Here is an 18061-nt window from a genome sequence, read left to right on the forward strand (position 1 = left end):
TGGCTCAGCTACCCTCTGGAGTAAACCTGATGTTTTCCCTTGCTTTTGCTTTGTGGTTGCACATATAGGACAGCTGGAAACATAACTTTTAATGTCCTTCTTAGTGAGGCCCACCATAACTGTCTTTTGAGGAAATGTAGGGTTTTCATGAACCCAAAATGCCCCACCAGGTTTGAATCGTGGCACACTTTGTGTGGTTTTTAGCAGGCAAAAAAGCATCCAAAAGCTGGTAGGCATGTATATTTTCCCTCCTACTCATGCTAGTCCATCCTTCATGGAGCAGAGATTTCTGTGGCTACAAAACCACTTGTCCAGTTTCAGAACTTTTAAAAAATCTGCTGCAACAAAATTGTTTATAGGTGGTCTCCCCTTCTGCTGCAGTCTGGTGATTACTTCAGCTGCCAGTTTTGTGTTTTGATTACTCACCAGCCAGTGGATCTGGCAGCTGAGTCTGAGGACTCAGATGGGGAGGAGTGGCCTGGAGTGACATTGGAGAAAGAGGAAGGCTCGGAGGAAGTCAGAGGAGGAGGCCAGCCTGTCTACTCATGCTTGGGCAGAGACACAGATGTTTTGGGGGGCTGAGTTGGGCGACAAAGAGGAACAGCTGGAGCCAATCCTGGATGCATGGATGCTCAGAGAGAGGAGCAAGACAGAGGAAGGCAGTGGGGTGGCTCAAGAAGCAAAGGAAAAGCCATTAAGAAGCCATGACCCAGCTAGATTATAAACAGGGAAGGTGTGGGAGGTGCTGGTTGCCAAAGGCAACTGTTTGTGCTGATGATTGTGTCTTTGTGGGTTGTGTTGCTTGCCTCTGAAGTCTTGGACATTGAGTCAGGTGTGTAAAAATAAAATGGGTTTGTTTTTTCTTGTGGGTCCTGCCTGGTTCCATGAAGAGGGGTTTCTTCTTGTGAGTAAAGCAGTTGAGCAAGTACTCACCTAGGCTGGGTCAGAACAGGGCGAAGGGGCTTGACTACTTCTACCTTGGAACTGTTGTATTGCAGCATTCTCAAGAAAGCATCAGCCAGGGAGACTTCCGGTGACATTTGCAGCAACATGGGTGCAGGGGAATGGAGCTCCATTTCCCACACCCAAATTCTACCTGCTGGGTGTCCAAAAGGACAGAAAGTCACCCTGTAGAAGCAACAGTCCAAAGGGTGAAACTTTGTAGATCGTAGGTTAGTGGTAGCTGGCCGGCAGAAAAAAAGGCTGACCGCACCCATGCTGTCAGCCAAAAGCTTCTGATCATCGGAAGAAAATGATTGTAATTAAGCAGAAAGCAAAACAGCTGATCTGAGTGAGACTATTTTCCTTATCTCTCTACAAGTAAAAATACCGGTTCTGGAAAAAAGCTCCTGAAAATCAAGAATTCCCCAAAGCTATAGGAAGCGGGGAAATTCTTCCTTTACTCCTCCCTCCTGAAAAATAAAAGTGGCGGTTTAAGCTTTTGGGGACAATTAAAGAGACTTACAATAATATTGTAAAGATAATTAAGAGGGACAGAAGAAAAATATTTGGGGAAGTTTTAAGATCCATAAACTTTTCTTTTTAATCTTTGTTTGGAAACCATCGGACTATAACTTCGCAAACTTCATAAAGCCTGGCTGGGGATATATAAAATGGACATCTATTGACATCTAGCAGCAAAACTAAGAACTACACTTGGCCTTGTCCTTTTATTTTAACAAGCTTTTGTGGTTGGAGTGTGAGAATTTGGCTAGATGCCCAGACACAGCATATGGACCAAACTCTTTTTTTTTTTTTTTTTTAAATTAAATTTATTATTTAAAAACATTGGACACAGTACCAGCGAGCTGACAAACCTTTTTGTCTACAATGTTTAAATATATATATATATACATGTATATATGTACATCAAAAATACACTTAAATACACTTAGATTACAAATCGGTGAAATACCACAATATTTAAAACAGTGAGCTAGTCTGTAAAACCTAATAGAGACCTTTCTTTTTATCCATCCAAAGATACAATTTGTTCCAAATTCTATAATAGTCTGATTGATCTTTATTCTTTAATTCCAAAGTTAATCTGTCCATTTCAGCGCAATCCCAAATTTTCCTAATAACCTCTTTTTGTCCTGGGATCTCATTCTTTTTCCATTTTTGCGCAAATGATATTCTAGCTGCTGTGATAATATGGATCGTTAAGTATAGCACATCTTTAGGATATTTCTCTTTCGTGATTCCCAACAAGAAAAGTTCTGGACTAAACTCCAGATCTTGTTTCAATATTTCTTTCAGCCAAATCCAAATCATTCTCCAAAATTTTTGTGTTTTACTGCAAGACCACCACGTGTGGAAGTATGTGCCTATCTCTTCAGAACACTTCCAACATTTGGGAGATACTGTTGTGTACATTTTTGCTAAGCGGGCTGGGGGGAGATGCCATCGGTAAAACATTTTAAATAAATTTTCTTTATACGATGAGGCCAGTGTTATCCTTTTATTCCTATCCCAAATTGTTTGCCAAGTATCTAGGTCGATGTTATGTCCTAAATTGTTAGCCCAGATCAACATGGGGTCTTTCACTTGCTCTTCAAACAGCTTATATCCCAAAAGTAATATATAAAAATTCCTTATTTGTTTAGAGTCCGGTCCCAATAATATTTTGTCCAATGCTGTTTCAGAGGTATATATCCCCCATTCATTTTTATCCTTCCTAAATCTCGATTGGATTTGTAAGTAGGCCCACCAATCGAGTTTTATACCTTGTAATTCTAGTTCATTCCTAAGTTTCAATTCCCCCTCCTCATTCAGAATATCCTTGTATGAGATTATGTTACCCAAATCAAACAGATTTGGGTAAACTATCGCTTCAAGGGTGGATAGCCAGACCGGTATTTTGGTGTAATTGTGAGATCTAATTTTTTTCCAAGTATTGAGTAGCGCTTGCCTGATCCGGTGTCTTTGAAAATGCGAGAAAAGACCTTGTTTCTCCGTCCATAGGAAAGCATGCCAGCCATATTGCAAATCGTGACCCTCTAAAGTTAATAGTCTTCTATTTCTCAAGATTACCCATTCTCTAATCCAGCTCAGGGCCGCGGCGTGGTAATATAATTCCCAGTCTGGCAATCCAAAACCCCCATTTTCCTTCGTGTCTTGTAAATATTTCAATTTAATTCTTGGTTTTTTCCCCTGCCAAATAAAATTTAGTGATAATTTATCCAAATTTCGAAAAAATTTAGAGTCGAGTTGAATTGGGATATTCTGAAACAGAAACAGGATTTTAGGCAGAATATTCATCTTAATGACAGCGATTCTTCCCAATAATGAGAGTTTTAGGTTTCCCCATCTTTCCAGGTCACCTTTTATTTGATTCACTACACTATCATAATTATCCTTTTTGAGTGAAGTGCATCTAGCCGTAATGTTAATCCCTAAATATTTTATTTTCTTGACTATTTCTATATCCGTGATTTCGGCCAGATTACCTTTTTGTTTATTGGTCATATTTTTAACAATCATCTTGGTCTTATTTCTATTTATTCGCAGTCCGGCAACCTCACCATATTTAGATAATTCTTCCAATAGCTTTGGTCCCGTCTGACATGGATCCTCCATAATAAAAACTAGATCGTCCGCGAAAGCTTGCAATTTAAAGGTTTCCTTTTTAATGGTTAATCCTTTTATCTTTGGGTCGTTTCTTATAGTTCTCGTTAATACTTCAAGAGTCAATATAAACAGCAACGGTGATAAGGGGCAGCCTTGCCGTGTTCCCTTTTGAATTTGAAACTTGCTAGATGCTTCCCCATTAATAATTATTTTTGCTTCCTGATTGTCATAAATTGCCCTAATTATATTTATAAATTTTTCACCCATATTCATAAAGCTAAGCTGTTGGCACAAAAAAGACCATTTAACATTGTCAAATGCCTTTTGGGCGTCTAAGAAAAGTAATGCCATCTGTTGTTCGCTATGTAATTCATAGTACTCCAATGTATCTAATATTATTCTAATGTTGTGCTTAGTGTGTCTCTTAGCGAGAAAACCATTTTGATCTGCGTGTATGAAATCATTCAGAAATCGTTTCAATCGTTCCGCTATAATTGATGTAAATATCTTGTAGTCCGAGTTAAGAAGTGATATGGGTCTGTAATTTTGGATTAATGTATGGTCTGTGTTATCTTTCGGAATAAGGGTTATGTTTGCCTCTAGCCAAGATTTAGGCGTCCTTGCGCCTTCTAATACTGCGTTAAATACCTCCACTAGGGGTTGAGCTAGGATATTTTGTAATTCTTTATAAATCTCTGATGGAAGACCGTCGGGTCCCGATGCTTTATTATTCTTTTGTGCATTAATAGCTTTTATCACCTCAGATAGTCGAATTTCCTCGTTTAACATATTTCTGGTATCTTCTGTGACCTTAGGTAGTTTGGCTCTTTGAAAATATTCCTCCATTTTCTCCACACTTGCCTGGCTATCTTCTTTATATAAACGTTCATAAAATTCCTGGGCTATAATTTTTTTTTTCCTCCTGGTGGAATATTCTCCCTTCCTCATCTCGTAGTTCGTGAATCCAGTATTTCCCCTTTTGTTTTCCCAATTTGTATGCGAGCCACCGGCCCGGTTTATTTGCATTTTCAAAAAAATTTTGTTTCGTGTTTCTCAATTGTTGTGCCAATTTCTCTTTGTCTAGAATGTTAAGTTTGTGTTTAATCAGATCCATAGATTGCTTGATATTCTCTTTTTGTGGATCTTGTTGGAGTGTAACTTCTAAGCTCTTATATTCCTCTTCTAATCTTTCCCGTTGTTGTCTTTTCCCCTTATTTTTATATACCATATATGCCCTCGCTACCCCTCTCATCATTGCCTTAGCTGTATCCCAATTGTTTTGTACTGAGGTGTCTATAGCTTTATTTTCCTTAAAGAAAAAACTTAGTTCTCTCTCCATCTTAGATTTGAATTCGTCTTCTTTTAAAATTGCTCTTTGAAGCGTCCATCTGGATATTTTTTTGGAACCTTTCCAGATAAGTTTAATAGGATTGTGATCTGCCCAAGTACCTGTCGCTATATGTACCTCATCTATTTCTGAACTAATTTCTTTCGTCATCCACACCATGTCTATTCTAGACCATGAGTTATGTCGGTTGGAGTAATATGTATATTGTCTAGCCTTACGATTTCTTTCCCTCCAGACATCTTGGATATTTAGTTCCTCAGCCAAGTTAAGAAAAGATCTCGGTAGAGTTCTTCTCTTCTTTTTCCTAAGCGTCTTTCCCATATAATCCAAATTTATATCTAGGATAGCATTAAAATCTCCTATTAAACAAATCTCCTCATAATCAATGCTACATATCTTATTGTGAAGTGTTTTGAAAAATTGTTCTTGGTTATGGTTTGGGGCATATATCTCTACCATCATGACCTTCCTGTGATTTATTATAACCTCGACTATCAGTATTCTACCCTCTTTATCGTTATAAATTAGTTTTGCAGTCAATTTTGGGTTTACATATAGTGCCACTCCTCTCTTTTTCTTGTGTCGGTCTAAGGAAACGAATAGGTTCCCTATTCTTGGTTGTACTAACAAATATTTTTGTTGTTCCTTTATATGGACTTCTTGTATTGCCACGATATCCAATTGTTGGTGAATAAGCCTATTAAAAAAGCATATGGACCAAACTCTTTGATGTCTCTGGAATTTATAGTCCTGGAGATTGTGGCTGGAAAACAGAAGAATCTCTGGGTTGCTTTTCTCTACAGGATGGATTATAATTAAAAACCTAAATTGTTTTGAAGTCATTGGACTTCCTTGGATTACAAATACAGCTTGACCTGGAATTTATAAGCTGTTTTGAGACAGAGTGAATGGCAAGAAATTATTATTAGCAAAATACTTTGGATTATAATTTTGAAAGATTGACAACACAGAACTTTGGGATAATATATATCTTTTTTTCTCTTTTTTCACCCCCTTTTCCTTTTTTTATCTATTTCTCCTATATGCTAGGAGCTCATTGGATTATAAATTTTGAACTACCTGGTGGATTACAAAGTATGATTAAAAGATTAAAATGATTGTCCCAAATTTATCCAAAGCTGGCAAAAAAAATTACCTTCTGCCCCCTCCTCTACCTCTGCAAATCCAGTTTATCAGAGATCAATTGACACAATGCTCCAACAAGAAAAGGCAAATAACTTCCAGAAAGAAACACAAGTGACACTGCAAGAAATTCAAGAGGCAATTGCTACTCATATGGCAGCTACAACAAAAAAATCATGAAGAGATAAAAGATGATCTTGATAAAATGAACCAAAAAATTAATAATATGGACTCTCAATTTGAAAATTTTAAACAGATGATCACCAAAAATGAACAAAGGATTCAAAAAATAGAAGATAAATTAACAGAGGTGGACCACAAATTAGAAGACTTAAAAGATGAAAAACAAAAATTGATGCAAATAAATGGAGAACTAGAAGATTCAATAGCGGTCATGGAAATGGAAAAGGCTTGTTACTTCTTAAGATTTCAAAACATAATGGAAGATAAGGAAGAGGACCTTGTAGACCTGATAATGGAATTACTGGCTGATGCATTAGAAATCGGGGAATGGGAAATAGAAGGAGAATTAGATCAAATCTATTGAGTTAATTCAAACTATGCAAGAAGAAACAAAGTCCCTAGAGAAGTACATGTAAGATTTCTTAAAAGATCTATAAGAGATGAGATTTTGAGAAGAGTGAGAGATGACCCTTTGAAATATAAAGAAAAAGAAATTGTAGTTCTCAAACAAATCCCTAGGAGAATAAGAGAATCCCGAAGAGAATATCAATTTCTAATTAGAAAATTAATTGAAAAAGGAGTGAAATTTAGATGGCTGATCCCAAAAGGGATTTTAATTTACTGGGATACAAAAAGATACAGATTGGATATGCCACTTAAAGCAATGGAATTCTATGACAACCATAAAGCATTTATGGAAGGAAGTGTCTTTGAATCTGGTAAAGCGAGAGAATCAAAGAGGCAAGAAGAAACAGCAATAGAAGGAGCAGCTAAACCAAGAGAGGAAGAAGAAATTAAAAATACATATACAGAAGAAGAGGCAAGACCAAGAAAACAGAGACTGATAAGATCGTTTAGAATACAGGTCTGCAACCTGCGGCTCCGGAGCCACATGTGGCTCTTTCAGCCATCTCCTGCGGCTCCCAGTCTTCTGCCATGTGCAATCCAAAAAAAAAGTGGGACTAAAAAAGTTCAACCAATCAATTCAAATATGCAGGGTAGGTGCATATCTCGCCTTGGCTCCACTCTTCAGTCAGTGAGGGAACCAGTTCTGAGTGGCTCTTTCACTGTTTCAGGTTGCTGACCCCTGGTTTAGAAGATTAAGACCTAGATATAATTGAAAGAGATGGAGAAGGAAAGTGGGATCCTGTCAATGAACATAAATTGACTGAATTCCCCCTCAAAAAAGGGGGGAAAATTACACGACTACAAAAATAAAAAATAGATATAATTTGCCTCCAAGAAACACATATTAAGAGACAACACTATAAGTTGTTAGAACAACCAAAAATTGGTAAACTCCATTTTGCATTAGCACAACAAAAGAAAATAGGAATAGCCCTATATATTAAAGAAATGATGAACTCTAAAAAATTTATGTAGATGAAGAGGAAAGATATTAATGGTGGAAATAATGATGGACCAAAAACAGATATTGATGGTAGCAGTATATGCACCAAATGATAAACAAGAACAATTTTACCAAAAACTGTATAAAAAAATATTAGAATTGGACTATTGAAATCTTTGTATAATGGTAGACTTCAATGCAATAATAGATAGAACTTTGGACTATAAAAGCAGTAAACAAGGGAAGAAAGAAAGAAATATATTACCTAAAGTGTTTTCAAAAATGGCAGAAGAACTCTGTATGCAAGACATATGGAGAGAAAAAAATCCAAAAACCCTGCAATATACATTTTATTCAAATAGACATAAATCGTGGTCTTGATTTGATATGAACAAATCTATGTTGAAAGAAAATGAATTTATACAACTAGCGACAAAGGAAAATGATTTCTTTTTCAAAATAAATAAGAAAGAAGAGACATTGCTTCAAAATGTGTGGGATACAGCTAAAGCATATTTTAGAGGGCTGGCTACACTGCTAAAAAGAATAAAGAAAGAAAACAACAGTTAAAGTTGAAGGAAGAATTTAGAAAGTTAGAATTAGAACTACAAATAGACCCACAAAAGAAAATACTTAAAAAGCAAATGGAGATAATAAAACATAAACTAAACCTAGTAGAGTGGAAATAATGGCTCAACAGATTAAAAGGGCTAAATAGAACTTTTTTTGAAAATGCCAGTAAGCTGGGGAGATGGTTAGGATATAGACTGAAAAAAGAAAAAGAAAAAAATTGATAAACAAGTTGCAAGACTCAAAAGGTGAACTATAGTTTCAAAATGACACAATTGAAGCTTTTACTTTTGGAGGAGCTCTTTACAGCCTTTGCTGCCTGTCCACCATCTTGGCTCAAAATGACACAATTGAAAAAACTATTAAAGTTTTTTACGAGATACTTTACAACACAGAGGAAATTTCAAAGGAAAAAATACAGCAGTACCTAAAAAAGCAGACTTATCAAAAATTCCAGAGAATATTCAAAACATATTAAATTGGAAAATATCAATGATGGAGATTACAGAGACGATAAAAAGGCAAAAAAATGACAAGATCCAGGCCCAGATGGATTACCTGCAGAGCTCTTTAAACCATTACAAGATATACTAATCCCAATATTGAAAGAACTGCGTAATGAAATACTTTTGGAGGCTAAAATTCCAAATACATGGACTGAAGCTAACATCACTTTAATAACCAAAGAAGATTATGATTTGATGCAAATAAAAAATTACAGACCAATATCATTATTAAATGTAGATTATAACATTTTCACTTCAATAATAGCAGAAAGATTAGAGAAATTTCTGACCGAATTTATACATACAGACCAAAATGGCTTTCTACTTAAAAGACAGATAAAAAATAACTTAAGAATGATCCTAGATATTTTAGGGTACTATGAAATTCATCCAGGGAAACAGATGGCTTTAATATTTCTAGATGCACAGAAAGCGTTCGACAATGTACATTGGCAATTTATGTTCCAGCAACTAGAGAAAATGGATTTTGGAGAAAACTTTATAAATGCAATTAAAACCATTTATCATAAATAAACAGCCAAAATAATTGTAAATGGAGATTTTACAGAAAACTTTGACATTAAAAAAGGCACAAGTCAGGGATGTCCACTTTCTCCACTATTAGTTATATTAACGCTGGAACTATTGAGTAGAAACATCAGGCAAGATATAGAAATTAAAGGACTGGAGATAAAAGATGAAAACTACAAACTATAAGTATTTGCAGACAACTTGATTTTTATATTAGAAGAACCGCTTGAAACAAACATTAAGCTTATGGAAAAAATAGAAGAATTTGGAGAAGTGACAGGGTTGAAAATAAACAGAGAAAAGACTAAAGTGCTAACTAAAAACTTAGCAGAAGAACAAAACATCCAACTAGCAAAAAAAAACTTCAAATAGTAAAAAAGTTAAATATTTGGGAATTTATTTAACAGCAAGATGTGCAACAATAAAAGAAGACAACTATGTAAGATTGTTAAAAAAATAAAATTGGATTTGGAAAAGTGGAAAAATTTACAACTCTCAATGTTGGGGAGAATAGCAACAGTGAAAATGAATATCTTACAAAAAATACTCTTTCTATTTCAAATGATACCTATAAGACTGGGAAAAACCTTTTTTGATGAACTAAATACAACAATACTGAAATTTATTTGGCAGAATCAGACTGAAAATGTTACAAGAAGCGAAAGAAAATGGAGGACTTGGACTGCCGGATTGGGTGCTATACTACCAAGTAATTATATTAACAGGGCTAAAAGAGTGGATAATGCTTAGAGGCAAAAGTCTAGAGAGGCATGACCTACAACTTGGATGGCATGCCTTTTTGTGGTATGGGAAGAATAAAATACATTGATACTTTCAAAACCACTTTATAAGAAATGCACTTCTTCTAGAATGGGAAAAAATAAAAATGAAAATCTATATTAAAATACCTGGATGGCTTTCGACAATGGAAGCATTCGCTTACCCAAATTTAACTAACTACAAGAAAGTTGTGACCTATAAAGATATTTTGGACAATGAAGGGAAACTGATAGACAAGATTTACAAGAACAAGGTTTGGATTTATCATGGTGGCCATACCTGCAAATTCAAACGATATATGCAAAAGATGCTAAAACAATGGGATTTTATAAAAAAGAGACAGAATTTGACCAGATACTGTTAAAAACAGATGAAAATTGATTAAGAAACTCTATAAATATTTGTTAAGCTTAAACATGGAAGAGGAACAAGTAAAATATGGGCAAAGAAATTTGGACATAATATAGAATTAGAAAACTGGCAAAGCTTATGGAAAAGAAACACTATTTTTTTATTTTTATTTTTTATTTTTATTTTAATCCCATTTATATCCCGCCCTTCTCCAAAGACTCAGGGCAGGATATAAATGGGATTAAAATAAAAATAAAAAATAAAAATAAAAAATAGTGTTTCTATTGTAAGCACAAATCAAATGTGCTTAGCAATAGCCTTCATTCTATGTATATGCCTGCTTATTAGGGCTTTGCCCCCCCCAAGCGGCATTATTACAAAGACAGCTTATTGCCCCCAACAATCTGGGTCCTCATTTTACCTACCTCGGAAGGATGGAAGGCTGAGTCAACCTTGAGCCTGGTGGGATGCGAACCTGCAATAATTGCAGGCAGCTGGTGTTACTTAAGGAGGCATTAGCCCACTGCTCCACCAAGGCAAAAGCAGTGGCTTATAAAGAAAACTTAAACAATATGTTTTACAGATGGCATCTAAAACCAATGAGATTAGCGAAAATATTTAAAAATATGTCAAATAAGTGTTAAAAATGTAAACAAAAACCAGGTACTTATTATCATATCTGGTGGACATGCCCTAAAGCTAAAAGATTTTGGTCAAAAATACACATATGGTTGGAGAAAATGACTAAAAAACATATACGTAGATTTTAAGCCAGAACTGTTTTTGTTAGGCATAATAGAAAGAAACTATGAGAAAGATTGTATATACTAGTATATACTAGTAATATATACTAGTAAGAAGAAGACTATGAACGATTAACTAATATATTGATTATGATAATATAGAAATTAATTATTCCTCATTGTGTTCTGAACCAGCCCTCTTCTCGCACCCCTAATCAAAAGAAGAGTCTGGAAAGCGTCCAAGACCAAAAGGCTTCTGCCAAGTTTTAATTACACTGTTACAAGAATACAAGAGCTTGACTTCTCAAACGGAAAAGTTGCTTTCAGCAACCAGCCCCTCCCCAAACACTTCTTTTATAGAGAGCTCAGGGCGTGGTCTCCCTGTGCCTCCTCCCGAGGAGTCCCATAGCCTTTCTTTGTTTGTCCCTGCTCGTCTGCCTCCTGCGTCGGGCGTCCTTGAACAGGGCCAGCTGTGGGTCATCATCCTCCGCACTCTCGGGCTCACACAGCTGAGAAGAGGTTCCCGGCTGAGGACTCTGCAAAGTCTCCAAATCATCATCAGCCGGTTCGTTTCCCTCCTCCCCCACATCTGAGTCCTCCGATACATCGGACCCGGCTGTCGGACCCACAGGCTGGCCCTGAGTCACAACACATTGTTTTTGAATACATGTACCTAGATATATGCTGTTTGCTAAATATTAAGAACGTTATATATATACTGGTAAGTAGTGCAGGGTGAAGTTTATATATATATATCAATAACATTAGTGGTTTATATATATATCAATAACATTAGTTTCTATATATATCAATAACATTAGTGAAGTCCGGGGTATAAAATAGCCTTTTTATTACTGGGCTTGCATTAACTAGCTGTTAACATCATCAGAGTAAGGGCTTAAGATAAGGAACACCTACATGTACACTTGTCTGACCATTTTAACAGTCAGGACATAGAACATATATACAACATGCTCACCACCAGCTCATTCGCATTTAGACTCAATAGTTCCAGCTTTGATGTAAAAGCTGGTCTTGGTCTGAAATTTAAAAATCCCTCCTCCCAACTGTTCGGTGTGTAAATCTCGCTGCGCTGCATGCAGCCGCATGTTAGTTGTTAGTGTTTTCGTGAGGCATGCAATTGGCCTGGTTGCCCCACTCTCTCGTGCCCAGCTGTCACGAGTCTGATTCTGATGTACGAGCCAGTAGATGCCCTCGTGGGACATGGGACTTCCGGGTGGCAAGGCTCCGTCAATGGTGGCTCTTTCGGCCGTCAGCCCCGCTGTTTTCTGTTAGAGCCGCTAAAAACAGCGGCGATCAGCTGTTTGGTGGCTCGGAAGCCCTCTCCTCGGGAGAAGAGGGGGGGGTGAGCATTTAGGTAGAGCTCCCCTAGACCACTACCAACTCTGGTAGTTGAAGGGTGTGAGCCCCCCCGAAGCCTGAATTTTCTCCAGACTCCGGGACGCCTCTGCTCCAAGGCTTTGGAGCAGAGCAGGATGCTGCAACCATCCCTGCTATCGATAATTAATTGTGGATTACTTGGATGCAGGCAGAGCTGTGCAGGAGAATGCTGTAATAGCAAGTATTTGAACTTTAACTCTGAATACTTTGAGAGAAAAAGTTGCAAGCGGTGTGGAAAGTGAAAGTGCATAATAGAAATCAACTGGGTGTTAAGATGGCTTCTAAACCAACTAAAGTTCCTAGAAGTGCTGGTGCTTCGCCAGTTCAGCATTCTTCATTACAGGCTTTGATGCCTTCTCCTGTGGCACCCGCACCCACCCCAGCATTAACAATAAAAGATTTACAAGATGCTTTACAAGATGCCTTAAAAACACAATCCCAACAAATAGCTGAACTTATTGAAGAAAAGAATACTGAAATAAGAGCAGACATCTTGGCTGCATTTCAAGGGCTTGCAGTTTGTATTGAGCGTTTGGATGAACGCGTGGAAGAGCTCAGTCAAAACAATATGAGATTAGATGCTATAATATTGGATGCTGAAAATGTGATGGAAAAGATTGATGATGATGTAGTTATGATACAATATAGAGATATGGAGTTTGCTGTGAGGATTAGAGGTTTGAAAGAAGATCCTAAGGAAGATTTGAAAGAATTATTGGCACAAGCCTTTGAACCGGCTTTGGAGCGTCCAGCAAGAGATATTATGGGGGATATAGATAAAATATTTTGTGTTAATTCTTGGATTGCAAGACAAAGAAAGCTACCTAGAGATGTGGTGGTTTATTTTACAAAGAGACCAATTAGAAATGTGGTCATCCAAGCTTTTGATAACAACAGATTTACAGTTGTGGAGCAAGAAGTTTTAATTCTGAAAGAGATTCCTCCAAGAATTTTAAGGAAAAGAAAAGAATTTGCTTTCTTGGCAGATGAATTAAAGAAACAGCAGATTCAGTTTAGATGGGAGATTCCAGCAGGCATGGCGGTGATGTATGCAGGCACTTGTTGTTGTTGTTAGCTGCGAAGTCGTGTCCGACCCATCGCGACCCTATGGACAACATTCCTCCAGGCCTTCCTGTCCTCTACCATCTTCTGGAGTCCATTTAAGCTCACACCTACTGCTTCAGTGACTCCATCCAGCCACCTCATTCTCTGTCGTCCCCTTCTTCTATTGCCCTCGATCTTTCCCAGCATTAGGCTTTTCTCCAGTGAGTCCTTCCTTCTCATTAGGTGGCCAAAGTATTTGAGTTTTAGCTTCAGGATCTGGCCTTCTAAAGAGCAGTCGGGATTGATCTCCTCTAGGACTGACCGGTTTGATCACCTTGCAGTCCAAGGGACTCGCAGGAGTCTTCTCCAGCACCATAGTTCAAAGGCCTCAATTCTTTGGCGCTCAGCCTTTCTTATGGTCCAACTTTCACTGCCATACATTGCAACTGGAAAGACCATAGCCTTGACTATACGCACTTTTGTTGACAGGGTGATGTCTCTGCTTTTTAGTGTGCTGTCTAGATTTGCCATGGCTTTCCTCCCCAGGAGCAAGCGTCTTTTAATTTCTTGGCTACAGTCCCCATCTGCAGTGATCTTGGAGCCCAGGAAAATAAAATCTGTCACTACCTCCATTTCTTCCCCATCTATTTGCCAGGAATTGAGAGGGCCAGATGCCATGATCTTGGTTTTCTTAATATTAAGTTTCAACCCAAGTTTTGCACTCTCCTTCTTCACCCGCAACAAGAGGCTCTTTAGTTCTTCTTCACTTTCTGCCATTAGAGTGGTATCATCTGCGTATCTTAGGTTGTTCATATTTCTTCCGGCAATCTTAATTCCAACTTTTGATTCATCTAGCCCTGCCTTTCTCATGATGTGCTCTGCATATAAGTTAAATAGGCAGGGCGACAGTATACAGCCTTGCCGGACTCCTTTCCCAATTTTGAACCAATCAGTGGTTCCATGTCCAGTTCTCACTGTTGCTTCTTGACCCGCATATAGGTTTCTCAAGAGACAAATAAGATGGTCTGGTACTCCCATCTCTTTAAGAACTTGCCACAGTTTGTTATGATCCACACAATCAAAGGCTTTAGCATAGTCAATGAAGCAGAAGTAGATGTTTTTCTGGAATTCCCTAGCTTTCTCCATGATCCAGCGTATGTTGGCAATTTGATCTCTAGTTCCTCTGCCTCTTCGAAATCCTGCCTGTACTTCTGGTAGTTCTCGATCCACATACTGCTGAAGTCTAGCTTGTAGGATTTTAAGCATGACTTTACTAGCATGAGAAATGAGTGCAATGGTGCGATAGTTTGAACATTCTTTGGCACTGCCTTTCTTTGGAATTGGAATGTAAACTGATCTTTTCCAATCCTGTGGCCACTGTTGAGTTTTCCAAATTTGCTGGCAAATTGAGTGTAGCACTTTTACTGCATTGTCTTTTAAGATTTTGAATAGCTCAGCTGGAATACTGTCACCTCCACTAGCTTTGTTGTTGCTCAGCTTTTCTAAGGCCCACTTCACTTCACATTCTAGGATGTCTGGCTTGAGGTCAGTGACCATCTCATTGTGATTATCTGGGATGTTAAGCTCATTCTTGTATAGTTCTTCTGTGTAATTTTGCCACCTCTTCTTAATCTCTTCTGCCTCTGTTAGGTCCCTGCCATTTTGGTCCTTTATCATGCCCATTTTTGCATTAAACGTTCCCTTCATCTCTCCAATTTTCTTGAAAAGATCTCTGGTCCTCCCTATTCTATTGTTTTCTTCTATTTTCTTTGTCTTAACACAGTTTTGCAGGCACAAGATTTTTATTCTAATATTTTGAAGGCAGGCTCTCCACCATCTTCAGAATTTAAAGGAAGGAATGGTGAAGGAGAGCATCAGTCGTGTATGGAGAGTATACAAGGAGCTGAAGGAGCTATTCTGCAGAAGGATAAATAATCACAGCAAACTACAGGAGTGGATCAGACCCAGGTGCCAATAGAAGAGGTTAGATAACAAAGAATGACACGGGCGGCAATGAGACGAATGAGACAAGAACAAGAACAACAGAAAGCTACAATTATCTCTCAAAAACCTTCTTACAGTGAAGCAGTGGGAGGAGCGAAACTGAAGAGAGTGCAGGTGGTTTTGGAAGAGGTGCTCCAAAAGCTTCAGGTCGCAAAAGATGGCGACAAAGTTTCTAACTTGGAATGCTAATGGATTAAACTCTCCGCACAAGAGAAAGAAAGTATTTCAGTATTTAAAACAATTTAGAAATGATGTTATTTGTCTACAGGAAATGCATATTCGAGCAGCTGATCAAAAATATTTGATAAATTTTAGGCTGGGTACACAGTTTATTGAGTCTGCTCCTGACAAGAAAAATGGAGTAGTGATTTACGTTAAGAATAACTTAACAGCTAATTTAATTGAAACAGATAAACAAGGAATATATGTTATAATTGAACTATTAATAGAAGGCAAGAAAATACTTTTGGTTGGATTATATGATCCTAATGAACAGCAAGGAGAATTTTATAAACTATTACATAGCAAGATAACTCAATGGGATTATAAATCTTGTATTTTTATGGGAGACTGGAATGGTGTTTTGGATGTACAAATGGACAAAAAAGGTCTTTTAGAAGTATACCAAGTCATGCCAGATTGCCTAAATCTTTTTTTGAGATGAAAGACGATTTGGAATTGAGAGATATTTGGAGAGAAAGAAATTTGCAAGAAAAAGACTTTACTTTTTTCCCCGATAGGCATCAATCTTTTTCCAGGATTGATTTTGTATTAATTACTAATGATCTTTTTTCTAGGATTAAGAAGATTAAGATATGTCCAAGAACTATATCAGATCATAGTCCAGTATGGTTGGAAATAGAAAAAGACAATGGAGACAAGCGATCTTGGAGACTAAATGAAAATTTGTTTAGATATCAATAAAATGTGGAAGAGTGTAAAAAAACAGATGAAAGAATTTTTTTAATATGAATATGTACAAGGGTACTTCTATTGAAATGGTTTGGGATGCAAGTAAAGCTTATATGAGAGGAGTGTTAATATATTTGAATAATAAGCATAGATGCAAACTGGAACATAGGCGAAAAGAATTAGAGGAGGAAATTAAGAGGAAAGAGAAGGCTTTAATTTTGAATCCATCTGATGGGAAGATTAAAGAGGTAATTACTTTATTAAGAGGTCAGTTTGATATGTTGATGGCAGATCAAGTGGCAACCAATTTGCGGTATGCTAACCATAACACTTTTTGTAATGCTAATAAGCCGGGTAGGTGGTTAGCTTACTTGTTAAGGAAGAAACAAAGGTCATGTAATATAGATAGAATAGATTACAAGGGTAAAGTGGTGTTTCAGCAGAATCTTATTAAAAAGGCTTTTGTTGATTTTTATTCCAAGTTGTATGTCAGGGACAAGATTCAAGATGTAGATATAGATAGATATTTATGAGAAGTTAATATCCCTGTTCTTACACAAGAGCAAAGGGAAGGGATGAATCAATTGATAAATGATGAAGAAATTATTTCCAGGAACAGATGGTTTGACTGCCATCTGTTATAAAGATTTACAGTCAGAAATGGTGGAACCTTTAAGAGAATTGTTTAGGACAATTCAATTGGGAGGAGAAGTGCCTCCATCGTGGAAAACAGCCTTTGTATTGTTGATCCCGAAGGAAATCACCTACATGTACACTTGTGTGACCATTTTAACAGTCAGGACATAGAATGTATATACAACATGCTCACCACCAGCTCGTTCGCATTTAGACTCAATAGTTCCAGCTTTGATGTAAAAGCTGGTCTTGGTCTGAAATTCAAAAATCCCTCCTCCCAGCTGTTCGGCGTGTAAATCTCGCTGCGCTGCATGCAGCTGCATGTTATTTGTTATTGTTTTCGTGAGGCATGCAATCGGCCTGATTGCCCCGCTCTCTCATGCCCAGCTGTCGCGAGTCTGGTTCTGATGTACGAGCCAGTAGATGCCCTCATGGGACATGTAAGTAACCCACCTACCCCCACCCTCCCTTGCCTGGCTGCTCCACCACATGAGCTAGTCTTCACTGAGGTCTCAATGTCTTTTTGCCATCTTGCTGCTGCATGTGCCCATCTCGCTGTGCATGGTCACTCCGTGTCCCTGCAGGAACCTTGTTCTTATTCCTGTCAGCTGTCAATATCTTTGTGGGATGTGTAATTAGACAGGATGTCCCTCGCTCTCTCGCACTTGGATGTCATGAACCTGGCTCTGTTGCAAGAGTCAGTCCTCGCTGTGATCTCAATACCCTCTTGCTCTTCAGTGGCTGTGGCTGTCTGTTCCATCGCACGTGACCATTCTGTGCTGCTGTCAGCTTTATGCTCTGTTTGTTGTGGTCAGGTGTGGCACTGTTTAGTTGTGCACGAATGTCAGATGTTGATGTGTTGGTCATGCAAAATATCCCGGTTGTGTTGGTGCTCTGTCTCTCGTTCGGATTTACAGAATCAAATTGTATTGAAATCATTTCACCTGTTGTGCTCATATGACGTCTGATGGATAAGTAAGTCAACACT

The sequence above is a fragment of the Vipera ursinii genome, assembly GCF_947247035.1.
Source record: "Vipera ursinii genome assembly, chromosome: 6".
In the NCBI taxonomy this organism is placed as follows: Eukaryota; Metazoa; Chordata; class Lepidosauria; order Squamata; family Viperidae; genus Vipera; species Vipera ursinii.